This window comes from Argiope bruennichi, chromosome 8, assembly GCF_947563725.1.
Source record: "Argiope bruennichi chromosome 8, qqArgBrue1.1, whole genome shotgun sequence".
Taxonomy (NCBI): Eukaryota; Metazoa; Arthropoda; class Arachnida; order Araneae; family Araneidae; genus Argiope; species Argiope bruennichi.
The window spans coordinates 112,101,226-112,124,890 of record NC_079158.1 but is presented as its reverse complement, the minus strand read 5'-3'; the positions used below and the strand labels follow the sequence as shown (position 1 = coordinate 112,124,890).

The window sequence follows — 23,665 nt, the reverse complement described above, 5'->3', positions numbered from 1 at the left end:
TGTTGCACACGTCCATTTTTTTTCGGTTTGTAAATGGCTCATTTGCAATTTTGGCATCAAAAATACACATTTCTGATGAATATCATTCCATTCTTTTATTTACAAGTTCTTCATTCATCACTAGAAAAAATGCTTTAGCAAATACATGTCAAGATATTTTCATTAAATTCAAGATAAATTTCTTTACTATTGATTTTCAAAATTTTATTGAATTCTAGAATAATTTTGCAATGCTGCCCTATATTTAGCAAGAAATCCAGAAATAAAATGTTTGAAAGAAAACGGTAAATGCCAGAAGGAAAAACTAGTATGGTATTTTTATTGTTAAAATATGACATATAATTTGTTAGTTGATTCAAAGGTATTTTAAAAGAAGAAAAAAGTAATTATGGTTTTCTTTCAGTTTTTTTTAAACTGATAAATCAAATTTTTTAAAAAAATTTAAAAAGTTTATGTGTTAATTATGAGTTACTAATAAATAATATAGAAATATATCATTCAGGAATGTTATAATGATGAGGTTCACGATATTGAAAATATTTCATTAAACACTTTAAATGCAACTTATGCAATTACTATCTTCTTCTCAGCGTATTATAAATCTACATTACACCGGGACTCATTTGTAGCTAATGTTAAACAAAATTTTGAAACTATTATAAAATAAAAATTCGTCCTTTTGTACCTCGATTAACTAGTAATAAATTAGAGAATAACGAAAATTAGTTTACGACTTTGTGCGAAAAGGTTAAAGATAGCCCACGAATCACGTGACCTTTTAAATATCTACTCGGAAAATGTTTTGTTTATTTAAAAAAAAAAACTGATCCAAGCTATATGTTACAATTTTGTTAACAATTGGAGGGTATTATTTCTTACTAACATCCATGTTACTTTTATAATTTAATGGATGTTCATATTCGAGAGATTAATATTAATGTCAAAAAACGGTCGACTTTTGTTTCTATATGATAAAACTAATAAACAAATAATAATATTATCATTAATAAAAAAATTCTTCACATCATTTTTGCCTCATCATTGTCAATCTCAGTATGATACATCATAATTTTTTTATAAGAAAACAAAGTAAATCTCACGTCATTATTCAATGTAATATTATGTAATAATTGAGAGTTCTTCGAGGTGAGTGGATATTAACATATTAATCGCATTATATTCAAATGAAAAGTCGAACATTCTATGCATTTTATTGCATTGCATTATCCTATTTAGGAATTGCACATGATTGTAATTATTTTCAAATATTAAAGGGTCTCTTTCTTCGTTTCTTTCAATTTAAACTATCTGATGGATTTTTTTTTGTAGATGTTTGATGCGAAATTTGACTTCAATGGCTTAGAAAAAGTAAATATAGACTCTATAGTGTAAATGTAAGTCATAATATATTCGTATTTGAATTCATTATATTTCAAGCAGATTTATTTTATAACAGTGGAAATAATCGATATCTTACAGAAAACATTTCAATTTTTTTCCAGATGACTACAAATAATATATGAGTCTCTTTTTGGTTAAGAAGCAAACATGAATGCTTAAATTCAATTTTTCCTGAGATGATTTATTGTTATTCGTAAGAGATTATAAATTACACTGTTCCGGAACTGATTCAACACAGCTGTGAAATCAATTTTTTTTAAATCTCATATACAGCGAGTAAGCTTTGAATTCTCGGGGGAAAAAAACAACAACAGAGAAATAAAAATTATAATTTTTTTTATACTTTTTGTTTTCTTATTGGACTTAACAATCTTAAAAAATGGTAAAAATCGCATATTGCTCATTATTTTTTTATTAATAAAAGTTGATTATTATAAATCGATTTTTAATAAAGAATGATTCATCTTAGGAAGTTGAACATTTAATAGCTAATATTTTAATAAACAGGCCAAGAGATATTTAAGAAAAAGCAGTGAAGAATATTTATTTTCTTGTTTACCTGTGCTTTGTGGAGAGTAACGAGAAATAAAAGTTATCAAATTTTTAATTCTTATTGTTTCCTCATTGATTTTAAAAGTCTTAAAAAGTGGTAAAAGGGTGACTTGTTTTAGTTAATGAAAATAGATAATTACAGATCAATTGTTATAGATCGATTTTCAATAAAGAGATGATTAATTTAATCAAATGGAATTTTTAACAGCCAATACTTTAATAAATAGACCAACAGAAATTTAAAAATATAGTGAAGGTTGTTTATTTTCTTGCTTACTTGTACTTGTGGTAAGTAACGAGAATAAAAGTTATTAATTTTTTTTAAATACTTTTTGCCTCCTTATTGATTTTAAAAGTCTTAAAAAGAGGGGAAAATCGTCTGTTCTTTGTAATTTTTTTAACTAAGGAAAATCGATTATTATAGATAGACTAGCTGACCCGGCAAACGTTGTTCTGTCTTATAAATTATTTCTATTAAACATTTTGATTGTTAACGAATGCATTGTAAGTGTGTGGGGTTCGGATCTATGACAGAAAGAGGAATGGAGCACTGTAGATGATGATCGCCGATTAAAACAAAAAAACACCTACCATTCATTTTCTCAATACAATGTATTTCATTAACATAATGAACATAAACATTGTTTGATCTCTTAAAAGTTAAACGTAAAGTGAAAAAAGTAATATATTTTTTGTCTTAAAGTATAAAAATAAAATTAAGAAAATCAATATTCATTTCGAAGAGCAATGGAGTGTACGATATTTTTTCTCAGTCTGTCTTTAGCCAACACAAATAAGCTCGATAGTTTGCCAAAGCGAGAAGATGCCACGAGTGAAAAACATGGTGTTCCCAAATCTAAGCCGCAAACAAACATCGTTTGGTCTTGCAACTTATTGATTGTCACTGCGAATGCGAATCTAATAGGAAATTAAACGCGTTTGAATTCGATTGCCACGTCTGTGAGAATCATTGGAATTCGTGGCAGCAAAACATTTTCGGTTCGGAATTTACTATTCAAAATGTTGGCTTCGATAACGTTTTTCATCCATTTTTTAATGACCAATCGCGTGTCATTGCACAGCCGTGGTGGGTTCAAATTCCGAAGTAAAATAACCGGAGATCCAACTTTCAGTCGTAGAAGGTGTGGTGGCATGCCTGGCAAATCCAGTGAGTTCAAAAACTGTGTTGGATAATTCACAGCTTCGTTAGCATCGCAAACTGTATCGATCAATTTGTATGATTCCAAGTCGCCTGGCAACGACTGCTGTATCTTGAAGTTTAAATCGTCGACGTCCACATTTTTTGCTTCCAAAATGTCTCTTTCTGCCAGCCATGCATGATTTATGTATTATGTGCATACATCGGGAAATATGCGGTCAATGAGAGCATTTTGCGAAGCAACGATAGTGCAGAAATGAGTAGGCAATTTTATGCATCCAGTATTTTATTAGACAGCAACTTTTCCATCGCCGATAGCTAACAATTGGTCCGAGAATGTGTCAACAGATAGATCTTGTAGCATTTGGACGCGCGAATTTATTTTTAGATGGACTGTTTCAACATTACAACACAGTGGCGATGATTTCAAGCAAGCGTTGATCTCCTCAGTGTACTGTGGACGTGGATAAGGACACCCTAATTACCGAGCGTTATGAAATATACTTTACGATCTATTCTCAGACCTTTTTTACCAAATACACATAAAAAATTTCATGAAAATCGGTCGAGCCGTTTCGGAGGAGTACGAACACAAACACCGTGACATGAGATTTTTATATATTAGATTTTCAATAAAAAGATAATTAATCTTATGAAGTTGAAGATTTAACAACAAATATTTTAATAAATAAACCACGATAAATTAAAAAAAATGGGAAGAATATTTTTTTTTGTTTACTTATACTTTTTTCCGGTACTTTTTAAAATTTAAAAGCCTACACGAGAGAGAAATATACATATATATAAAAATTATTACTATTTTTCTCGTTTTATTTTTTACCGTTTAGAGACTTTGCTTCTATAAAATGACATAATTTTGATTTTTTGATCCTGTTTACAAAGTGCAAATCAAATATAAAGTGTTTTAACGTAATCTTAAGTGAAAAGCAGAATTTACTTTTTTTACTTACTTTTTAAATTCAAATGACGATGCATGTACAAAGTCGAGCACAATACAAATGGTCGTTTAGAAAATTTTGCAAAATAATAATAATAAAACGAATAAGGTTTTTTTTATTAGATAAAAAATTACACTTCAACCGCGCAAAAATGAAGATTAGTATTGACGAGTACACAATTGTATTGACGAGTACATCGAACGCAATACACAACATGCAATACAATATGTTCTTGCGATCTTTGTTGTTGTGTAATAAATTTGATTCAAAACTTCTAGTGTACTGAATCCGGCAGCACTTTTATTACTTATGCTCATATCATAGATCACTTTCACATGTTGTTTACCGTTAGATTGTCTTGGGACAAGTTAAGACTAAACTGTTGTTAGTCAGTGGATTTCATTCTTATAAACATTTAGTGTGATCATTGGTCTTACTAAAGGAAAATGAAGCGATAGTAGAGATGCATAATCCACGATTTTTTGAATAACAAATAATATTGCTATTGTTATTTTTAAATATGCGTTCCAAATATCTGTTATTTCAATCATATTATTAATTAAAAATTATTACTTAATATTAAATATAAAATTTATTAATTGTAATTAATACTTAATTTACTAATTTAATTAACGTGTGAATGAATTAATTTATCTGTTTCAGCTTACTTCTTAAATTTTATTTTTTTTCTCAAAACTATTTATTTATATTTATTAGAGTGAACCATTTTCTGGAAAAGATGAGTTAAAAATATATGTCATTTCTTTAAAATGTTTACTTTAGTCCTATATTCTACCAATAGATGGCGCCAGCAGTAAACAGAGTACATGTAATCAAAGTCAATCATGTCACGAGCAATAAAAAATGATCTGTATGGAATAGTGCATCATCAAATACGAATATCGGTGACTTCGCACTTTCCAGTGAAGCCTCGCACTTTCCGGTGAAATCACCGCTGCGATAAATTTCAGTGATATGCAATTCAATGATACGATACGATACGATAATTCCAATAACCGGTCCGTTCACTTTTCAATCCAATCACAGATTTCTTTCAAGAGCTTCCATTGGACAGATCGTATCGATTGTTACTTTCCAGTGAAGTCACCGCTCGGCAAATTTCAGTGATATCGTATCGATTGTTAGTTTCTATCGTGATCCAAAACTTGTAATCGAAATATCATCAGTAAGATCGTATGAAGGATTTGAATCGCACCCTTCTTTGAAAAGTATTGATCACTTGTATTTGTGACTTTTTGATATTGGTTACGTAATAACCGCTCTGAAAATATTCGTCATCTCTAAGCGATAGGAGATGCGTAAGGATAGAGCCTGGGACCTTGTGGTTAGCAGTCCAGTAACTAAACCATTATACCAAAACGATCGTTCGGGTAGAAGAGTTGTTAACTGGCTTATATGCTATTCACCACAAAAAACATGCTGTGAAATAAACACCGTAAACAATAAGAGTAGTGCAGACTATGAAGAACAAGCTGACTGGAGAAAAATCAAATGAAATAAGCATGCATTTACCCGATATTCATAATAAAACTAATGATACTAAAATATTATCAAGAAGACGAAAACGCGCTTAGCGACTAATAAGTGATTTTCGTGAATGCTCTGGAGTCGAAGACACATCAGCAGAATGGATTTGATAATGTGGCTGAAATAAAAAAGCATACAGGAATGCCTGGTGTAAACGCGAAAACCAGGTACTAATCCGAAGTCGCTAGAAATTTTTGAAAAAGTGTTGAATATGAGCTTACGAATTGCAGTTATATTTATATCAATACCCTAATTTTAATTAGCAATATGTAAGAATTATAAAATGAACTAAGTTTCTTAAAATAAATGTTAGGAAATTTCGGCATTAAGGTTCTAAATTCTCTTGTCTCCCGTACTTTATTCTAAAATGATACAATGCCTTTTGAACCTGCTATTGTGCGTCATTAGTATGAGTAAATCGCTTCCCTTGACATTAAACATATAACTATTTAATCGGTATCGTATCTGACATTTATTTAACCCGCTAACCGTAGCTAATATGCAAATAAAAGAATTAAGACATGATATAAATACGTGTCATTATGTTTGTAATGAGGTTCGGTGCTGGTCTTGGGTTCTGTAATGACAGTCTAAATTTTACCATCATATCTGTAAATAGTACATCATGTGTTTAATTTTATTTCCTCTTAATAAATCGTGTTTAAACTAAACCTTTCCTTTTGTTAGACCCAATCTTTGGTGACTTTTTATTTGTCATCATTTCCACTGCAGTACTCTAATATCAAAAGGCTGAATCCCCAGCCGTTATATAAGATATCACTTTAACAATAAAAAATAATGGTTATTTCAGGAACAATTATTCATTATTAACTGGAAGGGATTAAACACTTAAATATCAGTTCTAATGAAACTGATATTTATGTGCTTAAAAAATTATGTTAAGATGCTATTATTGGTATTGATGTAATCAATCAGTTAAATATCTCCTATAAACGAAAAAAATATTCAGTTCTTAGGAGAAAGAAGTGTTTATGATGCAAGTTAAGCCGCAATAAATCCTTCTAGAGAGAACATAGTAATAAATTCTTCTGAAGATGCAGAAGAAAATGAAACCTCCGTATTCTCAGAAATGCACTATATCTGCTTTTAAAAAGCAATCTGAATGAAGGGAAATCCTGACCTGCCCCTTCACGCATTTGGTCATAAATTTGACATCCGACCCATTGGGGGACCACATACCCCCGTCGCCTGTGGGACGCGGGAGAGCTTCCCGTAAAATGTCGGTAAAATGGACAAACATCAAAGAGCTGGAAAATCTGGGCTACAGGGAGTGGGGGTCAACGAAACTGAGGGTCAGTTTGTTTTGGGCAGCCATCCGAAGCAGTTGTGTCCATCGGTTTTCTAGCGGTTCATAGCAATGGAGTGGAGCAATGAAATTGTAATTGAATTTTTGGATCTATATGAATCGGAATCGATATTATGGAATCCACAACATCAACGTCACAAAGATTGGGCCCAGGTACATGATGCCTAGAGACGAATTCACAGCAGTATGAGCATTGAATGCTCTTTAAATTTATTAAAATAAAAAAAGAAAATATAATGTCCACTTTCAGAAAGCTGGTGATGAAAATGAGAGACAGTGTAAGAACAGGGTCTGCAACTGACGAAATTTATAAGCCGGAAAAGTTTGCGAGAAAAAAAATGCAATCGTTTCTTCATTCCGTGTATACGCCAAGCAGTACCAAAACATCTGAGGTAAGAAATTCATTGTCTTTTTTTATTAACTTATTTCAGTTTTTTTTTAAATATTTGAAGTGACTCTTATTTAATATTTGTTTATTAATTTAACTCTAATTTAATTATAAAGATAATTAATAATTATCTCAACTAAGAAATTTAAATTAAGATTAGAAAATAGTTACTATTTACATGAACCTATGTAATGAATCTAGCGATTAAGATTAGAGAAAAAATTATGTGACAGCTAAATTAATATAACTGAAAATATCGCATTTTCCTTCACTATTAGTATAAATTTTTTAAGTAATTATCCAAAGATGTTGCAACAGTATTAGCATACTTTAATGTCTAAGAAAAGAAATTGTAATTTAACCGTTTCAGAGACGGATCATTAAAATTTTGCGCAGATTTCTGATGATGATTGCAGTAATTATGAATATTTTAGGTTAATAAAGATTTTTATTAATGTTTTAAGTAATTTGAAATATTTAAAATATTAAAAATACAATTTATGACACATTTATTACGAAATATCTAAATTATATCTTATATAAATATTAAAAAAAAAAAAGAAACCAGTGCAATTTCATGCAAAATATCAATTAAGAATAAGAACTATCTAACTTAAATGCCAAAAATATATATTCACAATTAAATTGATAAATATCAAATAGAAAGCAAAAAAATAATTAACAATATTTATCTTGCCAAGAAAATTTCCCACTTTTTGAGAAATACTCAGTAAAGGAGTTGCGAGTAGCTTTGAAACGAATTTTCTTTTTTGTTTGGCTGAAGCCGATGAGATGATGAATCTTAACAATGGTAAAAAGAAATAGCATCTGATTGAAAATTATGTTCGGAATAAAAATAAAGCACCTGATTTAAAAATGGATATAGCATTGATTGACGAGGCACACGTGTTTGTTAAACCAGATATTTTGGTTTTGGGTTACAAAAAATATTTGAGGACTGAATTGAATCGTTGCCATAGGATGGAGTTTTAATGCAACAGCTATTTGAATTTCTCTGCCCTTGAGGTACTTGGACGGATGAAGGATATAACACACACATCGTCTGTGTATTGACTATAAAGAATTCTCAGAGCCAGCCATCTGGGGGATGCGGCGAGTGCTATGCGCCGATGCCCCATGATTGAGGGGGCCCCAACATGATCAAGAACTAAAATAATGTTCTGAACGGTAATAGCGGAATGGAAAGAAGAAAAGAAAAATTAACTGGACGAATCGATGGGTTTGAAAATATTTAATATTGTTAGATCTAATCGCGTCCATGCCCAGGAGGTAACACTCTGGGGGTGTCAAGACTCGGTTTCAGAAAAGAAACTAAATTTCAAAAAATCATTGTGTTTTTTACGAAATAATTTTGGCATTGAAATTGCTTCAAGTTCAGAAGTTACAATTCAAGCTTCAACTGACGAAGAAAGCTCCGCACAAACTATACAATTTTGAAATGAATGTATAGAAACTGTGAAAAATCTTTGAAGAACTGTATGTTTATACAAATATGATTGAATCAGAAAATAAAGATGAAAATGACAAAAACAAATAAGATCAAGAGAGTATAAATGATCGTGGTTTATGGCCAAGTATTATAACTGATAGATTTAGAATATTTTGAGTTAAAGCAGACCTGTACAGCACATGGGATTCTTTGCTAAAAATGCTGAAGGTAGACCATTTTTCACTACGTACTGCTTTAAAAAAAATTCCAAATGGTGAAACCCAACTTCGCAGCTGGTTAATTTATTCAAAGACGGAAGACTCCGTATTTTGTTTTTGTTATTTACTGTTTTCCAAAAGAGGAGGAAATGACCAAACTACACGTTTTATAGGTGACTATAATAGCAGGAGAAAGCTGTCAAATGTAATCCAAGATCATGAACGCTGTAGTTGTCATATTAATTCGTTTATTGCTTGGAAAGAATTATTAAAGCGACTAAATTAATGTTCGACTATTGATAAAACAAATCAAGTTAATATAAGTAAGGAAACGGCACGACTCAAATTACTATTACAAAGAAGTGTAGATGTGATTCTATTTTTAACGTGTAATAATCTTCCACTTCGAGGAACCCACGAAATAATAGGCAAGTCTAACAATGGAAATTTTTAAGTTTAATCGAATTATTAAGTAAATACGATCCTGTGCTAATGGATCATATAAACAAAATAATAAATACTAAAAATAGAATTGTGCATCATTTAGCACATAAGTCAAAAGAATAAATTAGTTCTGCGTTAGGAAATGAAGTCCTTAACAAAATTAAACACGATATAAAAGCAGCCATGTACTATAGTATCCAAATGGATTGTACTCCTGATATTTCCCATAAGAAAGAAACTTCAATCATTATTAGATATGTAAATTTTGAAGAGAAAAGATTCACTATAAATGAGTCATTTATAGGGTTTATTGAAGTAACTGATCTGACTGGTGAAGGACTAGCAAAAACTCGATTGGAAAGATTAAGCAACTTGATTTAGATATTATGAATTGTAGAAGGCAAGCAAGCATACGACAACGGTAGCAACATGAAAGGGAAATATAAATAGTGTACAGCCTAGAATACTTTCTCTAAACCCGCATGCAATTTAGGTGCCTTGCCTATCACACTCCTTTAATTTAATTTGTGATGCCGCTTCCAGCAGTATATATTGTAAAAAAATTTTGTGGGATATTACAACGCTTATATTGCTTATTTTCTGCATCTACGAAAAGATGGGGAATTCTACAAAAGCATTTAAACATTACTCTTAAACCATTATGTGACACTCGTAGAGCAGCCAAAATAGATTCGGTTAAAGCTGTGTATATACAGTTTGAACAAACTTCTAATGCCCTAGAAGAATTTATTAATGTAAGTAACGATAATACAGCAGTATCTGAAGCTAAAAGTTTATTAGATGCAATGCAAGAAATGCATTTATTTTATGTTTAATAGTATGGTTTGAAATATTGTCCAAAATTAATACTATCAATAAACTATTTCAAACAAAAGCAATTGTTCTTGACTCGGCTTTCAATTTAGTTAAATCATAACTGAATTAAATTAAATTAAAACTGAAATTCAAAATTTAAGAACAAAATTTAACACATTTTTAGATGAAGTAAAAGTTCTAGCACATAATTTGAACATTTGAAAGAGATTAGAAAAAGATTATATTCTGAATTAGCAGTAGACGAAGTTACCTGGTATACCCGGTAAAAAAAAAAAAAAAATGGTAGAGGAATTTAGGTGTTATTTTTTAACACTGTAATTGATACTGTTATTGTACAAATAGACGATAGATTTAAAAGTATACCAAATATTATTTCTGATTTCAAATATAAAAATTTTACTGATATAAAAATTTTAGAAAAACATGAATTAGAGAAAAGCTCCAAAAACTTTATAAAGTTTTATAACAAAGATATAAATGAAAACCTAATCCAGGAAATTTGTTTTCTCCGGAATTTGATTTTGAATGACAGAGATGTAAATAACGCACAAGACATATTGCAATATATACTAAATAATAATTATAACGAGTTATTTCTAAATGTATTAACTGTTTTAAAACTTTTCTTTACGTTGCCAGTTACTGTAGCAAGTGCTGAGAACTCTTCCAGTAAATTAAAACTAATAAAGAATTATCTTCGGTCAAGCATGTGTTCAGAACGCTTAAATGCACTTGCTATATTAAGCATCAAAAAAGAAAATTGCAAAAAATTGTAATTTTTTTTAAGTAATTGATGTATTAGCAAAAACGCATTAAATAAACATGCATTAATAATATGTATTCGTGTTTGTATTTTTTTTTTACTTCACAAATAATTAGGGCCTCAAATGACTTCTTGCACCCGGTGTTGAAACTTTATTTACACCAATCGAGGTCCAAGGTTTTTCTTCCCGAGGGCGCTGTGTCCCCCTCTGGGTTTTGTTTATCTTGAGCATTCTTGTTGTGTACGTTGTAGAGTCGAGATTTATTGCTTTGTCTTTGTCGCTTTGCTGTATAAATGCTGTGTGTTCCTGTTTCCTGCTGTGTGTGAATAAAATGTGAAAAATCTACTAGTTGCCTCCAGCTCCTTTCTGACAGGTAAGAGCTTTTCGAATCATTCCATTGGCTATTGAATTGAAGTCTAATCATTTTTGGTGCCGAAACCCGGAAAACGCCCAATTTCACCGGAGATACCTTTAGATGCGAAGCTAAAACTAGATGCGAATTAGTTAAAATGGATTTGGAATGTTAAAAAAAAGTTAGAACCCCTGTCAGAAAGGCAGCAACAGAACATTTTAAACAACTAGAACAGGAGATAATCAAAACGGATGAAAGATCTTTAGATATAATCGAAGAACTGTTAGTGAAATTATTAGACAAAGATGATGAACTAAAGAAACTTGACTCAGATATTTTAAATTTGTGCAAAGCGCAAGATCTGACGCTGTGGAAAGAACAAGAATACAGAGACGAAGTGGAACAGCAACAAGAGTACAGGGATCAAATGATTACTTGGAAAATGCGATCTGAGAAACTTTTGCGAAAAAATGGAAATGAAACTATCAATCATAAAAATATTAACAGAAACCCTCACACTGTTCAGTCAAACTTCCGAGATTACGAATACCTTAATTTGATGGAGACATTCTGAAATTTAATGACTTTTATTCGCAGTTTGATATAGCCATACATTAAAGTTCAAGTCTTAGCGATGTTGAAAAATTTAACTATTTGAAATCTTATCTAATTAACGATGCTGAAATGGCAGTTCGAGGCTTAGCTTTAAAAGCAGAAAATTATGATGTTGCGATAAATATATTAAAAGATTCGGTAGAACCGAGATGATTATGGATGCTCATATGCCCCAACTACTAAATTTAAATCCTGTACGAAAAGCAAACGATGTTAAGTCCTTACGCAGATTATATTCTATATGTGAAACGCACATACGCGGCTTAGAAAATAATGGTGCTAGTCCAAACAATTATAGTTCTTTACTACACCCCATATTGTTAAAATCTATCCCTAGGGAATTATCCTTGGAATTTTCACGTAAAATGTACTCAAAAAGAGAAAATACTATTTCGGATTTATTCGAATTTTTAAAAATCGAAATTCAATGTCGCGAGCGAAATCAACATTTAATCAAAGAATTTGGCACAGACGCACTCCCAGAATCTAGAGTTAGCACTTATGAAAAACCTAGCCATTAATACGGAAAATTCAATTAGAATAAATTTGAGTTATATAACCGAAATAACCAAACAAGCGCGAATACTCCGCATGCATCTGCCTTTGTAATTGGTGTGAAAAAAAATGTTTATTTTGTGTAAAGCCTAAATCCGACCACGTTTCTTCAACTTGCCCTTTGCCGGTTCAGGGACGAAAGGCACATTTAAGAAGAAACGGGATATGTTTCTTGTGCTTGACGAAAGTGGGACATGATTACAAAAATTTATCTCAAAACGAACATGTGGTAAATGTCGCCGTAGGCATTCTGAGCTAATTTGCGACGCGTCAAACCCCTCTGAACCCTCAGGGGGATGAAAGGTCGAAAGTACAGAGGGGAGAAATCGCAACTTGTTCGAGCATAAAATATCAGTGAGGGTGAGGTTCTTTTAGAGACTTATTCGGCTTTATTGAAGTTGGGAGGAAAAGGGAAAATGGTTAAATATTCTGCTAGACAACGCTTCTCAGCGATGCTTTTTGAAAATTGAAATAGCTGACGCGTTAAAATTACCTATAATGAGAACAGAAAAACTGTTAGTTTATACATTTGGTTCGAGGGACCCGATAGAAAAAGCATATGAAGTTGTAAAGTTTACTCTTTGCAATCCTCGTGACCCTGAAAAAAGTATTGAAATTAAAGCCTTACTTTGTGATATTATTTCTAGTTCTCCTTTTAAGGTATCGTCTAATAAACTAGAAAAGATGCTTAGTAAGAAAAATATACAGCTTTCAAATGCTTGCAAGTCTTTCGGAAACGAATTTTCTCTCTTCATTGGAGCGTACTATTTATGGGAAATTCATTCAGGCAAAAGGGAAAATTTAACTAAAACATTATTTGTAATTGATACAATTTTCGGTAAAGTTGTGCGAGGACGAAACTCACCAGTAGATTTAAATTGCGACAAGAACGTTTCTGTTTTAAAAATAGAATGCTACTCAGCATTAAATGAAAATTTAAAAATGTTTTGGGAATTAGATTCGATGGAAATAATAGATAGGGAAAATATCTCTGATACCTACAAGGATTTAATTGCGCTCTTTGAAAACAACTTAAAATGCAAAAAATGGGAGATATAAAACTAAGCTCTTATGGAGTAAAAATCCTGACGAATTACATAATGACTTTGAGATAGCTAAGCGCAGGTTTGAAAATTTATGTATGAGAATGAAAGAAAATAATTTGCTTTTGAATGAATGTAAGAATACTATTGCAGATCAATTAAATTTGAATATTGTTGAGGAATGCTGTTCGAAAAATGAAGAAAACGCATACTATATGCCCACGAAACTTCTAAATAAAAATTTGTAAAGGATAGGAATGATCGATATGAAAGACAAGATAAAGAAAGGTAGGAAAAGGATAGACTTCCACGGCCAGATAGTTGGGATTCAAGAGCAAGTAGAGAATCCACTAAAGATGACAGGCACACTATAGACAGAACTGAAATTAGTTTTCAACCAGAACGTGATAGAAAAGGACTTATTTCTAGAGAAGAAAAGAAAGGAAAGTCTGGTACCCTGGATTGGGTAGAGACTCCATATCCTGTAGAATCTAAAAGACGTGAATGGTGTCATCATCCACCACCTGTAACTCCTAAGCAGTTTGAAAGTGTCAGACCCCCAAAGAAAATTCTTACACCTGGCTAAAAGTTGAAAGCTGTTAAAGAAGATGTTTCCAGTAAAAAGACTGAATTGGATTCTAGTGTGGAAAAAGAAAAAAGATAAGCATGGTGATGATACATCTTGTTCTGAAGTTGATGAAGGCAAGCTGGATCATTTGAGACAGAAAGATGAAGATAGTGAAGTATAAGTGAAACGTAATCTTCCAAGAAGTTTAGGCAAAACCACTTTGTCTCGAGAAGAAATAGACTTTAATTATTGAAATTGAAGGTGTGCTTAGTTCTCGTCCTTTGACTTACATGTTTTCTGATTTTCAGGAACCTGTACCTCTGACTCCAGCTCATTTGTTAATGGGAAGAAGAGTTAATAGTTTACCTCCTGCCAGGCTTACTATTGATACTAATTTAAATAATAGGAAAATGGTAATTAAAAGGTTTAATTATCGTGAAAGGTTAACTAATTATTTTTGGAAAAAAGAGCTTAAAGAATATTGTTACGAACCTGTGATGCGGCTTCCCAGCATAGCTGGCCCCATAGGAGGTCCCAGAGCTTGGCGACTTTGGCGCCAAAATAGATTATACCCAAAGCATCGAGAATTTTCCCGTTCCGTCCAGTAGGAACGTAGGTACGCCTCGAACGTTCCTGATTGGTTGAGAGGCTTCTAGCCCCACTTCCTGAGACCTATAAAAGGAAGCACCCGCAGCTGCCGTTGTTTCATTATCCTTACCGGGGATAAACCCCTGCCGGGGCTAGGCGCCCCGTCAACCCAACCATCAGGTGCCATTGTTTCATTTTCTACTGCCGCCTGCTGATTGAGTGTTCTCCACACCATATAACTCTCACTATCCAAACGAACCCCCGGAAATTTTCGGAACATTTGGTGTCAGAAGAGGGATAGTGGTCAACAGTGTATGGTGAAAACGAGATCCCAAGCGAAAATGGCTGATAACGGTAATGGTCAGTTACTGGCTCTGTTGGCTGAGATGAAAAAATCTATGGAGGAGATGAAAGCTGGACAAGAGAAACTTTTGCAAGAAATGAAAGCCTTTACGGAAGAAATTGGAGGAAGCAGCGAGAGCCAAGTAGAAAAAGAAAAGACTGAAGATCGAATGGAGATCGGTGTCAACGAAGAGGAGCTTAGCCATCCGGAGGATGAACCGAAGTTTAATATAAGGAGAGGAACGAACAGGGAGAATGTCAAATAATTGCGGAACTGAAACAGTCTTCTCCGAATGAGTCCCCTGAAGTGGAACCGAAAGTGCAGGCACTTGGGGATGGAGGAGATGGACTTTCTTCGGACGGGTCTGTTGGTGTCGACCAGTGTTCGATGCCTATGGACGCAAGAGTTGATGCGACCCTGTTTGGATTGAATTCGTCCCAAAGATTAAAGGAACTGCCTCTCTGCAAGCCTCTTGGTATCTCCTGGCATAGTGACACAGAAGAAAACTACGTGGCTGTTTCCGGGGGTTCGTTTGGATAGTGGGAGTTATACGGTGTGGGGAACACTCAATTAACAGGCGGCAGTAGAAAATGAAACAACGGCGTTTATTTACACGAAGACACACAGGACAACACAAAGACGGCAACTATATACAGCACACAATTATCTTCAGCCGAGACGTGCAGACAACAGCACACAACAGACTCTAATGCAGACCGTAGCGCACAACTTCATTCAGCACTCACTTGACTCCGTCGCTGCTCCGCTAATCTCTGGAAGGCCAGTTCTTGCTGTCGATTCCGACTACTCTCCTCGACTCCACTGGTCCACGACTCAATTCACGACTGGTTCACCACTACTCTCTCCTGTCCTTCCGACTACCACTCTTCGACTACTGGTTCACCTCTCAATTCACCACCGCCCGGCAGCTGCGGGTGCTTCCTTTTATAGGTCTCAGGAGGCGGGGCTAGAAGCCTCTCAACCAGTCAGGAACGTTCGAGGCGTATCTCCGTTCCTACTGGACGGAACGGGAAAATTCTCGATGCTTTGGGTATAATCTATTTTGGCGCCAAAGTCACCAAATTCGTCGCCAAGTCGCCAAGTTTGTCGCCAAGCTCTGGGACCTCCTATGGAACCAGCTATGCTGGGAAGCCGCATCACAGGTTCGTAACAATATCTGAATGTTAAGATCTACTCATTATGTGAAACCAACATGGTAAGTTAGAAAATTTATAGTTGATGATATAGTGTTAATTAATGATGATAAACTTATTAGGCATTTTCGGAAATTAGGAAAAGTAGTAGCTCTATTTCTTGGCAGAGATGGTCAAGTTAGATCTTGTCAAATTAAAGCGAATATATTTGTTATTAAAAGACCTGTTCAATTGTTATACAACCTCGAAATTGATGAATGATTAATTTGAATAGTATTATTAATTTCATTATGCTTTTTAGGAACCTATATTGAGATTTGAAATTTAAATGCAAATGTGAAGATATTTATCCTAAATTTGTATTTAATTTATTATGATAAGTTGGTGAGTATGTCAACTATTGCTATGAAATTTTGAACTTGTGTCACTGATATTCTGTCTTATATGAATGTTGCATTTATGACTGATGTGTTAAGTGTAAAATGTTTAAACATTTGAATATTTAGTTATACTGAAATTTTCATAACGTTGCAACATAAATATTGATTTAAATGATGTGAATTTATAGAAATTTTAATTTATGTCAAAATTAGATATGTGCGAAAATAAGAAATGTTGCAATGTGAAAGGCTTTTAAATATTTAAGTTAATTGAACCCCTTGGTCATTCGGGGGTGAGTGTGTTGAAACTTTATTTACACCCGTCGAAATCCAAGGTTTTCCGCCCGAGGGCGCTGTGTCCCTCTCTGGGTTTTTTTTTTATTTTTTATCTTGAGCAGTCTTGTTGTGTACGTTTTAGAGTCGAGATATATTGCTTTGTCTTTGTGCGCTTTGCTATATAAATGCTGTGTGTTCCTGTTTCCTGCTGTGTGTGAATAAATGTGAAAATTCCACTAGTTGTCTCCAGTTCCTTTCTAACAGGTAAGAACTTTTCGAATCATTCCATTGGCTATTGAATTGAAGTCTAATCACCCAGTTCCCTTCATAAAGAAGGCCGGCTCTGGCCGGATAGACAGACTTTCTGTAAACGGATTCTGTTCAAATTTTATAGAACAACTACAAATTTGGTGCAAATACCGTATACCAAATTTCATCCATGTATCTCAAAGCATTTGTGAGTTAGCTTTGTCACAGACAGACGGACATTTTCCAAAAATGTGTTTTTCGAATTCAAGTTCGAATTTTTTTACGATTACAATACTTTTCGTATACTACGTATACGAGAAAGTAACAAGATGCCTTTTTTTTATTTAAATAAATTTATTTCATACTAATAATATAACATCCAAGAAAGTCAATATTTCAGACGAATAAGCTGGTTCCCAAAGGCGATTAGACATACAAAATTCTATTATATATATTTATAGTTTAATAAAAGAATAATTTTTAGTGAGCTATGCTCCCGATAAGTTCTGGCATCTTTTCACTTCTGATTGATGACGATATCGTGTCCGCGTTACCACGGAAAGGAGGTGCCGTAGCTTTTGAGGGTAAAGACCCCTGAGCACCCGAGGGCAGAAGTCTGACTTCTAGCTCATATGAAGATGACACACACACATTCGCTTGCACAACCCCATTTTACAGGGAGACACATTAACACACCTCACAGATAGAACACAGATGAAGAACAACCATGCCCGAACCGGGATTCGAACCCGCGACGCCCAGATCACGGGGAAGATGCGCTACCCGTATGCCAGGACGCCGGCTTCACTTCTGCTTAAAATGATTCTTTGAAAAAGATAGTTTGGCTTATATTTAGTGATTGCATAGGTAAAATTGTCAGTTGTTTCCTTTCAAATCGTTGTTCTCTTGCTAAGAAAGCATTTAAACTAATTGGTTCTGATTATCTCTTGCTAATGTACAACATTTAATACATTCTTATTAAAATCTTTTAATATAGCATCATTTGACTGTTTTTCCAACTTGCCAATTGAAGTAACTATTTTCTCTTTCTGGTTTGTATAGTATAGCGAAAGTACAGTAATTGTTTAAAAATACCAACTCGCGATTTTGACGAAACTCCACGATCTAGATGGATAAAATTTGGCATAAGATCTTTTTCCAAATTTGTAGATTTCTACCAAAATTTTGAGCAAAATCTATCTGCCCTGCTGTTCAAATATAAATTAGCATGATAATTGTAAAACGAAAAGAGCTAGATTGATAAAATTCAATAAACAGAATCAACATCTATAGTGTAGACAGGAAATCGAATTTTGAGCCAAATCCAGCATGAGATTAAACATCTGTCGGTCTGCAGGATAACTCAAAGACGCAATGGCTTAAATGTGTCAAATTTAGTTAAAAATTTTGTGATTAAAAGCGTAATTTTGTGTCAGATTACTGTTTCAATCTGTTGAGAAAAACACGTCAAAAGCATAAATTCGATACTATTCCCTGCATACGAGGAATTAATCGCCAAGAAATCTCTCCAAGAACCTCACGATAGATTCAGTAAAGATACTAAATTCAAGCCAAAAGTTAATATTTCATAACTGTTATATGTTAGTGCTATACAAAGCGTTCTTTGGTATGACAAGTTTATTAGAGAATATGCTAGAAAGTTTTCGGGAGACTACTCTTGCTGGATTTTTTCAGTTGCTATAATCTACTATACACTGTTGTATTCTGATTTACTGTGTTCAGTGCGAGGTCTTGTTAAAATATATTGTATAGGATGATCGGTTTATAAGTATCTACAATTAGAACTAATGAACGGGTGGAAACTAAATTCTGTCTACGGATTGTTGGAGGCATCGCAAAGTAAATTCTAGAAACGGAAAAATAAAATCGCAATAAAAGTTACTAATAGGGGAGATTAAGGCACTATCGGAACGAATATAAATAAAATAATAATAATTACAGCGATTACATGCAAAATGGCCTGTGCAAAATCTTATAATGTTCGAAAAATTAAAAAATACGTATACAAAAAAGAATGATAGCATAGTACACTTTTTCTTTTATTTATTAACATAAAGATTACATTTATAATGTATCGATCTTAATTTTGTGTAAAAAAAATATTGCACCCACTTTTTTTTCCCGGAATTTATTTATCTGTGCTTTTTATTGTCTGAACATGGAATCAGGTTTCATTACGTCCATTAATTTTATCTGCTAATATGTTTTATAAAAAGTCTAACGAAGTTTTGATGTTACGAAAATAAGTCTCTTTCAAAGTGCATGAATAAATTTTAAATCCACGGAATAAATTAAAAAAAAAAAAAAACTTGCTCAAAACTCATGAATTCCAATTTTTTTCCGATTCTTGAGAGTTTTTATATTGTTACAAATCTGTAATGTTGCTTCCCAGCATGGTTAGTTCAATCCCTGGAAAGATCGTTATACGATGTGTCTGATGCCGATCGGGTGCTGAAGCGGCGATCTCGGGGCTTGACGACAAACTTGGTGACCATTTAGCGGCTTGGCGAGAATTTTGGTGACTTTGGCTGAAAAAAAAAGAGGATAATGCTGGAATCTTTCAGAATTCTGGTGATAGAGCCAATAGGAACCAAGATATGCTTACTTGTTCCAGAACCTTCTCTGCCCGGCTCCTGGAACTATAAAAAGCCGACAGTCTCAAGGCGAAGTCGTCTTGTATTGAATTGTGGATAGTCAACAGCGAATAATTGAATCAGTCCAGCAAGCGTGTGGAGGTACCGATTGCTGAATTGAGCTGTGTGACGAGTCCTGGTGTTTATTGTATAAGCAGCATCGAGTCGTGTAGTAATGAGTCGGCAATTGGATACAGCTAAAGCGAGGAGACAGTGGCGAATTGCAGGCTTTTGGAGAGACCGTAGAGAGTAGCTGCGAAGATTCCCACCTCCTGCAGAATTATGTCTGGCTGCCTTGGGTGCTGTGGTTGTTACTACTACCGATTATTACTTGTGGGCTACTCTTTGTTGTAATGTGCTGCAGTGTGCTGCTTGTGCACGTCTAGGCTGTGTATTTGTCGTTTTTGTATTAGTGTCATCGTCTGAATAAAGTTGTCATTTGTTACTAAGGGCTGTTTCTTCATCGACTAACAAATCGAAAGAACCCCAAGTTCCATAACAATATGTTGTACTATGCATTTATAATTGATCATTGCTAGAAAACTAGCGAAAGTTGTCCTTTCAAAATTGTTTTGCATGCTCTTTAAAAAAATGTATTTGTGGGTTATTAACTACATAACATTTGCAAACAATAGTTGCGAAAGATCTTACTAGAGTGCGATTTTGGGTGATTCATTGCAGGGATGCGATTAATACAAAAGTTACAGAAAAACGAATGTATTTCTTCGACGCCTTTTTTTCCCGACCGATTAATACCAAAATTTGATATAGAACTATAGTTGTAGTTACTAAATCACATATCAAATTTTTTAGTATGTTTTTAGATATACGAGTTTATATGCTTGTAAAAATTCAGACTGACATACAGACTACATATCTACAGTTTCGATGTTAAAGCTTTGTTAAATCTGTTAGTTTTATTGAAACTGTGTACTAAATTTTATCTATTTAAACTTTCTTTGCTTTTCAGTTATCATGTTAATGTATATACGGATTGCCGGACAGACAGACTTCCTTTTGATGGATTTTATTCAAAATTTGATTGAAATTTACTAATATGGAGCAGAGACCATATAGCAGATTTCATCCATCTAGTTCAAGGCATTTTTCAATTATCGTACTCACAGACTGATTGACATAATTCCCAAAACGTGCATTTCGATCTCTGAGAAATGCTTCGTCAAAAGCTCAAGCTGAAATCTTTTGACTATTATAATATTTTTTCTTTATTTACTTTGCATATGTGAAAGTAAAAAAGCTTACATAGTATTAGTAATTATATATGTATATATAATGTTTTTTTAATTTTTCTAGCTGGCAGAGAAAATTTTGGGAGCTCAAACGATTTTGAGATAAGGAAAAAAACAAACAAACAAACAAAAAACATCGCGTTTCTAAAAGTTGACGATTGCGCAATACAATAGTCACGTGATCACTCTAAACAAGTTTATAGCGGATTTTCGGGAATAATAATAATAATAATAATAATAAAACCCACCATCATTTTATAAATATCGAAGCATGCGTAATCTGATATTCGCACAATTCTTTAAAACCGGTTTAAAGAGATTTTTCACGAAAATAATTCTGGCCTACAGTAAGAAATTTTAGAACTCGATTGATTTTGAGATAGTTAAAAACCATCACTTTTTCTAAATGTTGATGATTGCGAAATATGAATCATGTGAGAATATGATATATGTAAATTTGAATGATACCATGTAAATTTTAAAAAAGTTATGCTCTCATATGATAATTTGAAATTTACGATAGCTGATTCCACTGCTATATATATATATATATATATATATATATATATATATATATATATATATATATATATATATATATATATATATATAATTAGTTCTTAAGCACATAGTAGTGGTATAATACATTTTCACCAGATAGATATTTTAATACAGAGGTGATGTGAGTGAGCAATAACCCCTCCGCTAGTATTTAAAACAATAAAACGTGTTCTTGTAAAATGCACTTAAAATTTTTTTAAAGATTTTATTAAATTTCAAAAAAATTATACAGAAATAAAATTGGTATAATTAAGAATCTTTTTTTTGTGAATTTTTAAAAGAGTATTAAAACATTTTCAGTGTAATAATTTATTTTGATCTTAATGAAGAAAACATTAAAATTTTATAGCGATAATCCACTTTTCAAGAAGTAATTACATGTTAAATTTGTCTGTTCTAGGTCCTACGATATACCCCCGTAATGTAATAAACGACTTATAAACGCAAACACAAAAGCAATTCGAATTCTTGTTTTACTCAAAATTAAAAACGTAACAGCAGTTTTTAAACATAAAGCAAAAATGAAGAGTTGAGTTGATCCAGCTATACAGAGAGAGTTGAGTTGTTACAAAATATAATGTGAGTATCTCGTGTATAAGCTATAACTGTTTAACTTCACAACTGAATTATCTTTTACAGTAATGCGTCTTGCATGATTTTTAGTCTTGCTTGGCACTTCAAGGAAGTATTCTATAGTATGCCATTCAAAGAATATTATCATATGAAAAAGTAAGTGACCGTATTGTATTTATTTTCCTCAGATTATAATTTTGCAAGTGGAGAAACACTAACTTGGCGATAAATTTACAAATGGTTTAATTGTTGGCGAAAACATTTTCCGAGGAAGCAACCATATATTAGGAGTTTCTCTCATCCTCCGCTGCTGTTGATCGCAACATTATTTGATTTTCACATGCGTATTTGTTGGTGTCTGCCAATAACATGTTATTTTTTTACACAAACATACACATCCACGCATGTTTCGTTTTGATAAAGGTAGGAAATAGTAGACGTATTGATAAAAAAAATGTAGGAAAAGAAGAGGCATATTTTGTTAAATTATTTTAATCCTCTGGAGGTGATTTTTACATTATTACATAGGGTTTGATTTTAATTTTTAAATTAGATTCTTTTCAACAAAAATATTTTAATGAAAAAGATGTGCTTGCAATATGACATTCTAAAAGGTTGCTCAATCGGCATGGAACATAAGGTAAATTATGCTATAATATTTTGATGCATTATGTGGGAAAACTTTCAGAATATTTTGTCTTATCTAATCTAGAATTATTATCTGTATGATTTATTTATGCATATAAGAAACTAATACCTTTGCTGTTTTTATGTTCTCTTATTTTTTGAATTTGTCATATGATGATTCTTTATATTTTTCTAAACCCTGAATCGCATTTTATTTTTAATTAGTTCCCTTCCCTTTGACGTTTTATTTGAATATTACAAAATGAAAATGTTCTATGAGCAATAGCCGTGTCATTTTACATTTGAATTATGGAAAAGTTATTTTTCTGATAACATTGTATTTGAAGTTAATCAGTAGACAGTGATATAGCTTCAAAAGGCAATGGAATAAATTCATAATGATAGATTCTTTTTTTTATTAATACTTCTGAATATTCTAATTAGTTAAAAAAAGACAAGAAGGAATTTATTATTTACTAAATAAATTAATGAGTGTATTATCTCATGATCTTTTTCTTAAAAGTTATTAACCCTTAACTGGGGACGTGCGGTCTGCGAGACCTCCAGCGATGGATTTTCGGTCACCCCTATTCTGTATTTAGATCAATTTAATGGATTGACCCTGTAGCTTTCTGTTTTGTGACCTTCAATGCACATGCACTTTTTCAACCAATTTCAGCGGATGGTTATTTAAATAATTCAGTTATTTCCCTAAGTGCGGTCCCTAAGACCGCACCTCCCTTTTAGTGTCCCAGTGATAAGCAAGGCTTAGCAGATGGCGTTAAAACTTGGGCCCTGAAATATCATCCAATTTACTGATCCTATAATGA

The 23,665-nt window shown here is 32.8% G+C and overlaps 1 protein-coding gene across 1 annotated transcript in view; it reads left to right on the top strand.

Annotated features, from left to right (window-relative positions):
• Window positions 1–22,549: 22,549 nt before the first annotated feature.
• The window catches only part of LOC129980822 (terminal uridylyltransferase 7-like), an 85,844-nt gene continuing 84,728 nt past the window's right edge, over window positions 22,550–23,665 (top strand). The window contains exon 1 of the mRNA XM_056091223.1: window positions 22,550–22,848. The gene's annotated coding sequence lies outside the window, so the exon portion shown is untranslated. The remainder of the gene's footprint in view (window positions 22,849–23,665) is intronic.